The sequence below is a fragment of the Hemitrygon akajei genome, chromosome 2, assembly GCF_048418815.1.
Source record: "Hemitrygon akajei chromosome 2, sHemAka1.3, whole genome shotgun sequence".
Classification (NCBI taxonomy): Eukaryota; Metazoa; Chordata; class Chondrichthyes; order Myliobatiformes; family Dasyatidae; genus Hemitrygon; species Hemitrygon akajei.
Window position 1 is genome coordinate 147019348 of NC_133125.1, and position 11386 is coordinate 147030733.

The 11386-nt window shown below is 43.0% G+C and overlaps 1 protein-coding gene across 1 annotated transcript in view; it reads left to right on the forward strand.

Annotated features, from left to right (window-relative positions):
- Nucleotides 1-11386, forward strand: part of LOC140716636 (H-2 class II histocompatibility antigen, E-S beta chain-like) — a 34081-nt gene that overhangs the window by 4474 nt on the left and 18221 nt on the right. The window lies entirely within an intron of this gene.

The window sequence follows — 11386 nt, forward strand, 5'->3', positions numbered from 1 at the left end:
GTAGCAATGAGAACAGGGCATGTTCTTGTTGATGGGGGTCCTTAATGATGGTGCCTTTTTGAGGCATTCCTCTGTGTCCTGGTTGCTGGGGAGGTTTGTGTCCTGATGGAGCTGACTGAGTTTCTAACTTTCTGCATTTCTTATTTTGATCATGTGCAGTCTTTCTTCCCCTGCCCACTCCCGAACCTGACGGTAATGCAACCAGTTAGAATGCTTTCCACAGTACATCTGTAGAAATGTGAGTGTTTCTTGTGACATGCCAATTCTCAATTCCTAATGAAACTGTTGCTGTTGTGCCTTCTTTGTAACTACATCAATATGTTGGGCTCAGGCTAGATCTTCAGATGTTGATACCCAAGAATTTGAAATTGCTCACTCCTTTCACTTCTGTTCTCTTGTCTTGCCCTTTCTGAAATCTGCACTCAATTTTTTTTCTTGATATTGTTGAGTGCAAGGTTGTTGCTGCAACATCACTCAACTAGCTATCTGTCTCCTGTGTGCTGCCTTATCACCATCTGAAATTCTGCCAACAATAGCTATCAGCAAATTTGTAGATGGTATTTTATCTGTGCCTAGCCACACAGTCATGGGTTAGAGAGATGAGCAGTGGGTTAAGCACACATCCTCATTTGCCAGGGTTGGTTATCAATGAGGTGGACATGTTATTTCTGATCTGCATAGACTGTCCTCTTCTGATGAGGAAGTCAAGGATTCAGCTACAGAAGGAGGTACAGAGACCCAGATTTTAGAGCTTTTTGATCAGATCTGTAGGAATGATTGTTATTCACTGAGCTAGTCAATAACAGCAGCTTAACAAGTATTTGTATTGTCCAGGTGATCCAAGGTTGTGTGAAGAGCCACTGTAGACCTATTATTCAGTATGCAAGTTGCAGTGGCACAAGTCCTTGGGCAGTAGTTGATTCTAGCTAAAACCAACCTCTCAAAGCACTTCATCACTGATGTAAGTGCTACTGGACGGTAGTCATTACAGCAACTCGCCCTACTCTTGGGCACTAGTATGATGGTTGCCCATTTAAAGTGGATGGGAATGAGAGGTTGAAAATGTCTTTGAACATACCTGTCAGATAGTTGACACAAAGTTTCAGAGCCCTAACAGGTACACCATCAAGGCCTGTGGCTTTGCAAGGGTTTGCCTTCTTGAAAGACATTCTGACATCATCCTCAAGACATGCTGTAGGGATTTTTAGCTATAGTTTCATTCTCCCTTGCATAAAAGGCTTTGAGCTCTTCTGGGAGTGAAGTATCACTGCCATTCATATTAGTTTTTGCCTTGTATGATGTAATGGCCTACAAACCCTACCAGAGTTGATGTGCTTCCAATTCTGTCTCCAACCTCATTTGGAATTGTTCCTTTGCTGTTGAGATGGCCCTCTGTAAGTCATACCTGTATTGTATAGTCCTGGGTCACCAGACATGAATGCCACAGATCTAGCCTTCAGCAGACTGAATCTCCTGGTTCATCCAGTGTTTGATTCAGTAATGTACAACGTGTTCTCTTAGGCACATGCTTATCCACACAGGTTTTAAGGAAGTTGGTGACAATTATAGCATATTCATTCAGACCCTAAGATAAATCCTTGCATATAGTCCACTGACTCAAAGCAATTCTGTAAGTGCTTCTGTCTAAGATTCTTGGACAAGAGCACCTCTAAGTACTTGTAAACCATGTCTAAGATTCTTAGACATGATTTGTGGACACTTGGAGAAGCATAATCTGATTAGGGACAGTCACAATGGCTTTGAGTGGTAGGACAAACTTTAGGAGCCTAATTGAATTCTTGGAGGATGTGACAAAGCAGGTTGTTGAAGGTGGAACAGTGAATGTGGCTTGTATGGCCTTTAGCAAGCTGTTACTGTTCCTCACTCAGAAACCCAGGTGTATGGGATCCAGGGAAACTTGGCTGTGTCAATACAGAATTGGCTTGCTCATAAAAGGCAAAGGAAGGAGCATATTCTGCCTTAGAGGTAGGTGACCAGTGGTGTTATGCAGGAACCCTGCTTTGATTTTTAATGTGTATAAATGAATTGGATGATGAAGCAGAAGGGTGGATTAATAGATTTGAAGATGACATCAAGGTTGGAGTTGTGGATAGTGTAGAGGTTTGTAAATTACAACAGGACATTGAAGGGATGCAGAGCTGGGCTGCTCTGGCAGATGGAGTTCAACTTGGAGAAGTGTGAAGAGATGCACTTTGGGAGGTTGAATTTGAAGGCAGAATATAGAAATTGTTCCTAAAACAATATTGAGTATGGGTTTGAAGTTCTTGTATTGCTTCCAAATAGAAGCCATGATGTGGGGTTGAGATTGCAAAGGGAGCTGGAAAAGGTATGTAATAAGGGTAATGGCACAGTTATAAGGGGATTAGGAAAATCAGGTTGGCGTTGGATGGCAAGAGGGAAATTGAATGCCTACAAGATGGCTTTTTAGAGCACCTTGTGCTTGAGCCTACTTAGGGAAAGGCTATCTTAGATTGGGTGTTGTGTAATAAATCAGATCTTATTAGGGAGCTTAGTGTAAAGGAACCCTTAGGAGGCAGTGATCATGATGATTGAATTCGTACTGCAACTTGAGAGGAGAAGCATGACTTACATGCATCTGTAACACAATGGAGTAAAGGGAATTAGAGGCATACAAGAGGAGCTTGCCCAAGTAGATTGGAGGAGGATACTGGCAGGGATGATGGCCAAGCAGAAATGGCTGAAGTTTCTCAGAATGGCTCACAGAGCACTGGATAGACATCTTCCACAGAAGTTCTCAAATGGCAGGGCTAGGTAGCTGGCTGACAATGGAAGTTAAGGACTGCATAAAAGCCAAGGAAAGGGCATTTAAAGTAGCAAAATTGATTGGGAAGTTGGATGATTAGAACCTTTTAAAATCCAACAAAAGGCAACTGAAAAAAAAGCTAAGGGAAAATACGAAATGAGGGCAGACTAGCCAATATAAACCAGGATACCAAAAGTTTTTCAGTTTTGAGTAAAAAGGTGAGAATTGATATTGGACCACTGGAAAAATGATGCTGGTGATGTAGTCATAGGGGACAAAGAAATGGCAGATGAGCATAATGGGTACTTTGCATCTGTCTTCACTGGAAGACACTTGCAGTGTGTCAAAGGTTCATGAGCATCTTTGCTATTTCAAAGGGCAAAAAGTGCTAGGCAAATGCAAAGGTCTTGAGGTGGATAAGTCAGCTGGGACCAGAGTCCTGAGTGGTTGCTGAAGAGATAACAGATGAAATGGTCATGATCTTTCAATAATCACTTGATTCTGGCATGGCCCTGGAGGACTGGAAGATTGCAAATATCACTCCTCTCTTTAAGATGGGAGGAAGGCAAAAGAAAGGAAATTAAAGGTCAATTAGCTTAAACTCAGTGTTTGGAAAAGTATTGGAGTCTGAGGACGAGGTTTTGAGGTACTTGGAGACTAATGATAAAATAAGACAGTCAGCATGGTTTCTGTGAAAGGAAATATTGCCTGACAAATCTGTTATAGAGTTCTTCAAGGAAGTAACAAGCAGGGTGGACAAAGGAGAGGCAGTGGATGTCATTTACTTAGACTTTCAGAAGGTGTTTGATAAGGTGACATTTGAGGCTGCTTAAGATAAATCTTATGACATTACAACAAAAATACTGGCATGGACAGTGGAATGGCTGTCAGGCAAGAGCCAGTGAGTGGGAATACAGAGGGCCTTTTCTGGTTGGCTGCCAGTGACTAGTGGTGTTTCTCTGGGGTCAGTATTGGGACTGCTACTTTTCACATTGTTTGTCAATGTTTTAGATAATGGAATTGATGACCTTGTGGCAAAGTTTGTGGATGATGCAAAGATAGGTGGAGGAATAGATAGTGCTGAAGAAGCAATGTAATTGTAACAGGACTTGGACAAATTGGAAGAATGGGCAAACAGTGTCAGATGGAATAGTTTGGGGAAATGTATGATGATGCATTTTGGTGAAATAGTCAGCACTGCAGTTCTTTATCTACTTTGTAAATAGGGAGAAGGCTCAAATGTCAGAGGTGCTGAGGGACTTGGGAGTCCTTGTGAAAGACTCCCAGAAGGTTAATTCACAGATTGAGTTTGTGGTAAAGAAGGCAAATGCAATGTTGGCATTTATTTCAAGGGGAATTGAGTATAAAAACAAGGAAATGATGCTGAGCCTTTATAAGAAACTAGTCAGGCTGCACTTGGGGCCCAAAACTTTTGACAATACTCTTTCTCAAAGGATGTGCTGTCATTGGAGAGAGTCCAGAGGAGGTTACATAGAAAACCTACAGCACAATACAGACCCTTTGGCCCAAAAGTTGTGCCGAACATGTGCCTGCCTTAGAAATTACTAAGCTTACTTATAGCCCTCTATTTCTAAGCTCAATGTACCTATCCAAAAGTCTCTTAAAAGACCCTATTGTTTCCGCTTCCACCACAGTTGCTGGCAGCCCATTCCACACACTCACCACTCTGAGTTTTTTTAAAAAAAACAACTTACCCCTGACATCTCCACTGTACCTACTCCCAAGCACCTTAAACCTGTGTCCTCCTGTGGCAACTATTTCAGCCCTGGGAAAAAGCCTTTGACTATCCACATAATCAATGCCTCTCATCTTATACACTTCTATCAGGTCAGCCTTCATCCTCTGTCTCTCCAAGGAGAAAAGGTCAAGGTCACTCAACCTATTCTCATAAGGCATGCTCCCCAATCCACTTAGTAGAATGTTACCTAGGTTTCAGCACCTAAGTTACAGGGAAAGGTTGAACAAGTTAGGTCTTTATTCTTTGGAGCGTAGGAGGTTGAGGGGGGACTTGATAGAGGTATTTAAAATTATGTGGGGGATAGATAGAGTCGACATGGGTAGGCTTTTTCCATTGAGTAGGGGAGATTCAAACAAGAGGACATGGGTTGAGAGTTAGGGGGCAAAAGTTTAGGGGTAACATGAGGGGGATCTTTACTCAGTGGTAGCTGTGTGGAACGAGCTTCCAGTAGAAGTGGTAAAGGCAGATATTTTTTGTCATTAAAAAAAATAAATAAATTGGATAGGTATATGGACAGGAAAGGAATGGAGGGTTATGAGCTGAGTGCAGGTAGGTGGGACTAGGTTCAGCACAGAATAGAAGGGCCGAGATGGCCTGTTTCCATGCTGTAATTGTTATATGGTTATATAGCTGCAACATTACATCTCAGCTCCTAAATTCAATTCCACGATTAATGAAAGTCAATACACCATACACCACCTTAACCACAGAGCAACAGCGCAGCTGCTTTGAGCATCCTATGGACTCGGACCCCAAGATCCCTCTGATCCTCCACACTGCCAATATTCTTACCATTAGTACTATATTCTGCCATTATATTTGACCTACCAAAATGGACCACTTCACACTTATCTGGGTTGAACTCCAGCTGCCACTTCTCAGCCCAGTTTTGCACCCTATTGATGTCCCGCTGTAACCTCTGACAGCCCTCCACACTATCCACAACACTCCAACCTTTGTCAGTAAACTTACCAACCCATCCCTCCTTCATCCAGGTCATTTATAAAAAAAAAAAATCACAATGAGCAAGGGTCCCAGAACAGATCACTGAGGCACTCCACTGCTGACTGATCTCCATGACCTGACTGCAACCACTCTTTGCTTTCTGCAAAGCAGAACTGCAAGCCAGTTCTGGATCCACAAAGCAATTTCCCCTTGGATCCCAAGCTTCCTTACTTTCTCAATAAGCCTTGCATGGGGTACTTTGTCAAATGCCTTGCTGAAATCGATATACATGACATCTACTGCTCTACCATCAACAATGTGTTTAGTCACATACTCAAAAAAAAAATAATAAAAAAATTCAATCAGGCTCGTAAGGCATGACCTGCCTTTCACAGAGCCATGCTGACTATTCCTGAACATATTATGCCTCTCCAAATGTTCATAAATCCTGCCTCTCAGGATCTTCTCCATCAACTTACCATCCACTGAGGTAAAATTCACTGGTCTATAATTTCCTGGGCTATCTCTACTCCCTTTCTTGAATAAAGGAACAACATCCGCAATCCTCCAGAACCTCTCCAGTCCCCATTGATGATTCAATGATCATCGCCAGAAGCTCAGCAATCTCCACCCTCACCTCCCACAGTAGCCTGGGGTACATCTCATTCAGTCCCGGTGACTTATCCAACTTGATGCTTTCCAAAAGCTCTAGTGCATCCTCCATATCTACATGCTAAAGCTTTTCAGTCTGCTGCAAGTCATCGCTACAATCACCAAGATACTTTTCCATAGTGAATACTGAAGTAAAGTATTCATTAAGTACCTCTGCTATTTCCTGTTTCCATACAGTTTCCCACTGTCACACTTGATAGGTCCTATTCTTTCAAGTCTTATCCTCTTGCTCTTCACATACTTGTAGAATGCCTTGGGGGTTTTCCTTAATCATGCCTGCCAAGACCTTCTCATGGCCCCTTGTGGCTCTCCTAATTTCCTTTTTAAGCTCCTCCCTGTTAGCCTTCTAGATCTCTAACATTACCTAGCTCTCTGAACCTTTTGTAAGCTTTTCTCTTGACTAGATTTATTACAGCCTTTGTACACTACCATAACTTCCCTGTCTCATTGGATCGTACCTAAGCAGAACTCCACACAAATATCCCCTGAACACTTGCCACATTTCTTCTGTACTTTTCTGAGAACATCAGTTTCCAATTTAAGCTTCCAATTTCCTGCCTGACAGGCTCATAATACCCCTTTCTCCAATTAAATGCTTTTCAAACTTGTCTGTTCCTATATCTCTCCAACGGTATTGTAAAGGAGATAGAATTATGATCACTTGTAAAGGAGATAGAATTATGATCACTATCTCCAAAATGCTCTCCCGCTGAGAGATCTGACATCAGACCAGGTTCATTTCCCAATACCAAATCAAGTACAGCCTCCCTTCTTGTAGGCTTATCTACAAATTGTCAAGAAACCTTCCTGAACACACCCAACAAATTCTACCCCATCTAAACCCCTTGCACTAGGGGAGATACCAATCAATATTTGGGAAATTAAAATCTCCCATCATGTCAACTCTTATTGTTACACCTTTCCAGGATTTGTTTCCCTATCTTCTCCTCGATATCCCTGTTACTACTGAACAACCTATTAACACCCAGTAGAGGTATTGACCCCTTCCTGTTCCTAACCTCCACCCACAGAGACTCTATAGACAACCCCTCCATGGCGTCCCCATTTTCTGCAGCCTTGACACCATCTCTGATCAACAGTGCCATGCCCCCACCTCTTTTGCCTCCCTCTCTGTCCTTTCTGAAAAATCTAAAACCCGGCACTTGAAGTAACCATTCCCGTCCGAGCCATTGGAGTCTCTGTAATGGCCAGCACATCATAGGTTGGCAAGGATGATTCTGGAAATGAAGAGGTTAATATCAGAGGAGCATTTGGCAGCTTTGGGCCTGTACACACTGGAATTTAGAATGTGTGTGGATCTCATTGAAACCTACCAAATTTTGAAAGGACTAGATAGTGTGGATGTGGAGAGGGTGTTTCCTATGGTGGGGTGTCCAGAACTAGAGGGCACTGCCTCAAAATTGAGGGACAACCCTTTAAAACAAAGGTATGGAGGATTTTTTTAGCCAGAGTAGTAAATCTGTGGAATGCTCTGCCACAGATTGTGGTGGAGGTAAAGTCCATGTATATATTTAAAGTGGAAATTGATCGTTTCCTGATCGGTTAGGGCATCAGAGGATGTGGCAAGAAGACGGGTGTATGGGGTTGAGTGGTATCTGCCATGATGAAATAGTGTACTGGACTTGATGGGCTGAATGGCCTAATTCTGCTCCAGTTTTGTGGTACCTCTTTCCTGGTAGTGGTAATGAGAAAATGGTTTGTCCAGGGTGGTAAAGAGGTGTAAGGCATGTTTGGCTTTGTCCATTGGTGTTGAATTAGTTTACTTGAGCCACATTTGGAGTATGGTGGGCAGCTCTGATCACACATTATAAGGGTGTGGAGTCCTTGGAAAAGCTGAGCAAAAGGTATAACTGGATGTTGCCTGGATTAAAGTATTAGCTACAAAGAAGCAAACTTGGATTGTTTTCTCTATTATTGGAGGCAGTGGGTAGACCTAACAGATGTTCAAAGTACATTTATTATTGCATGTATACTCCACTGCATACAACCTTGAGATTTGTCGTCATGTAGGCAGCCACAAAACGAGCAATAGAACCAATAGAACTTTAAAAAAAAGCCAATACAAAGACTGTCAAAGACCCAATGTGCAGGAAAAATCAGCAAATAATAAAAGTAAATAAGTTATACTCAGAGCATGAACCTCCGAGCTCCTGAAAGTGAGTCTAAAGCCACGAAGCCAGTTCACTGTTGCAAAGTCTAATGGCTGTAGGCCACAGCTGTGGAAGCAAGTAAACTGAACACTGGCCCATCCTTCGTCCCTGGATCCAATACCTTGATCCTTTCGATCTGGACAGGCACTCTGATTTATACTAATGCATAGTAGCCTACGCCACAGCCTTCGTAAGTCACTTGTGCTGTTGTGAGCATTTATACCTGTGCGTTGGTGTGTCTGCGTCGCTCTGCAATTCAACGCCAAAATGCTAGTTGGCGCTGAGGTTTCTAATGGTGACTGAGCACATGTTGGAGTTGGAGCTAACAAATGTTGAACAAGGGTTACTTTTATTGAAATTACTGCAACGCAGAAAAGAGAAGACGTCAGAGGAGATGGTGTGTACGACCATTGAATGGATTGAGGCAGGAAGAGGATGAATTTTCTGTGCTTGTCCGGCCACTGAGAGACATGAATGAGGAAATTCATTTCAAATATTTTCGGATGTCGGCAGGTAGATTTCACGATTTGGTTCATCGTCTCCAACTATTTATTTCGCATCAGTGTACACACAGTATGCCTATAGACAGGAGAAATGCAATGCTACCAAGCGGACCAATCACAGTTGTTGCAGTCTGCATCGTCACAATGCGTAACTTTTCTGGAGAGGTGCAGGTCACCCCTACTGCGTAGGGTAAGCGACACCTGTGGCGTAGATGTGTCGCACAAGTATAAATTAGCCTTTAAATTGGTCAAACTTCAGCTCAATCCTCTATCTTGGGCTGGGCCTGGGCCCTGCTGCCTCAATCAAACCCCAAATCTGCTCCACTGTGACCATTTCCCAGGACTTTGGCTCACCAAATGCCCCAGGATGCAGCATAAGCACCAGGTTGTACAGTTGGTTCAAAAGCACAGCTTGTGAAGGGAAATTACAACCTGATAAAAATATATTATGAAGTACAGGCAATCTGTTATTCATGAAGGACAATATTTGGTCAGTCATGATCTTGCTGGCTTAAAGTATTAATCAGCCTGGTCTGGTTTGATCTTGAAGTGCTGCTTGAGATTTAATTGACTGCTGGATTTGTCCCTGTATCCTTTTTCCAAAAGATTACATTATTTGCTTTTCTCCAGTGCTTGACATTGTTTCTTATAGAAAGGCTGGCAGGTGTCTTTGCAATTTCCTGCTCCACCTTCCACCTTCCTCGGTGAAGGACATACCATCTGGAATGGATCACTTTGTACTTGATCTCGGCTGTTTGCCCCATTTCCCTGTCCTGCAGGAACTCCCTGTATTCTGCTTTCAGAGCCTCCACCCTTTTTCTACCCTTGTCGTTGGTACCAATATGTGCCATGACCTCTGGCCCTCCTATTTCAGGATATTGTGGTTGCACTCTGAGACATCATGAACCCTGGCACCTGGGAGGCAAGCTACCATCCTTGTTTCTTTCACCTATGTTCAAACTTGTATAATCAACCTGATAATCACATTGTTTCTAATTCATCTTTTTTGGGGATGCCAAGTATTGCATAAATGTACTTGGCAAGATGTTATTTGGCATCTGGAAGTGGCTGACATGAGCGATGTGCATCCCTAATTGCCTTGGGTATGGTGATGAGTCAGTGCCTTGAGCTGGTGAGGGGGGTAGAGTTATTAAGATGGGAATTCCTGGGTATGTCCCTGTTGGGGCATCAGGAGAAGGCACTCACCACTAAATACCCAGTCTCAGAGCTGTTGGTGTAGTCATAGTATTTGAGTGCACTGGTGGTGATTGCTGTTTCCCAGAATGTTAATGGTGGAGGGGGGGGGGGGGGTGCGCAGGGGTTGGTAGTGATGGTAATATCACTAGATGTCAAGGGGAGGTTAAACGTGCATTGGAGACCATACCTGACAGTTGTGCCAGTAATGTTACCTGCTTCATCAGTCAACTGAATATTGTCTAGATTTTCCTGCCTATAGGTGAGCCCTGCTTCATTTGGTGAGGAATTGTATTTAGAATTAAACCTTATGACATTATCATTGAACTTCCCCTATTTTCCTGACCTTGCCATGGAAGGAAGGTCACTGATGAAGCAGTTGTAGCTGGCTGGTCCCAGGGCCCTGTCCTGAGGGACTCCTGCAGGATGTCTTGGTACGAAGATGACTGACCTGTCAACCACAACTTGGTTGCATTTTATGGTGATGACCTTTGATCAGGGCTGGCAAGGGACATTGTGATGCCTTGAAATAGTTTATCACCACAGATACTATCTAACCTGTGGGCTTCAGCATTTATAATTTTTGCATTGGTTGCTCTACCATCCCCTGTGGGAATGTACCTGGACTAAACAATCTCCCTACTGAAGAATAGCTTCAGTAGTTTAGATTGCCAACCTATTTCCAGTTTACCTGAACCAGATCCTCCTGTCCCACTGGAGTATGTATCCTGTTGTATCCCATTTCCTCCTTGCTGTTGGACTACTTTGCACAGACATGGCCATCCTGAGCTAGATATGGTATTAACTGATTTTGGATCTGAAAGGAAACATCAAATGTAGATACAGTTGTTTTCCTGCTGTGTCTCTGACAATGAGATGTTAATTGACCAATATGTTCAAAATTCTTCACCTCAGCTGTGAATATTACAGGGTTCAACCAATGCTGACAGTTCCTATTTGCCCTGTAAGGGACATGCCTTTTACTGAGCCCTGCTGTTTAAACCAGGGGCCCAATCTGCCTCATTCCAGTACTGAGGTAAAAGCCAACGTTTGAGTAATGATTTATTTCCACACAAATGACCATGGCTCTGTAAAACAAGCTTCATTGAACTGCAGGCACCCAGCAGAGTGCAAGTGGAGTTTAATGGCTGTAGAAGATTCAACCAGTGATCCTTGTAGATTCCAGCACAGATCTGATGTATCTGCCAGAACTTAATTGTGAGTAGCATCTCCCCGAGCTCTCAGTCAATGGTATTTAATACAACAATCCCACACACAGATCTCAACCCACTTAATAAATAAAATCCCATCATACCAAACTGAGCAAAGTTCCCTGTTAGCAAATGATGGTCTGGAA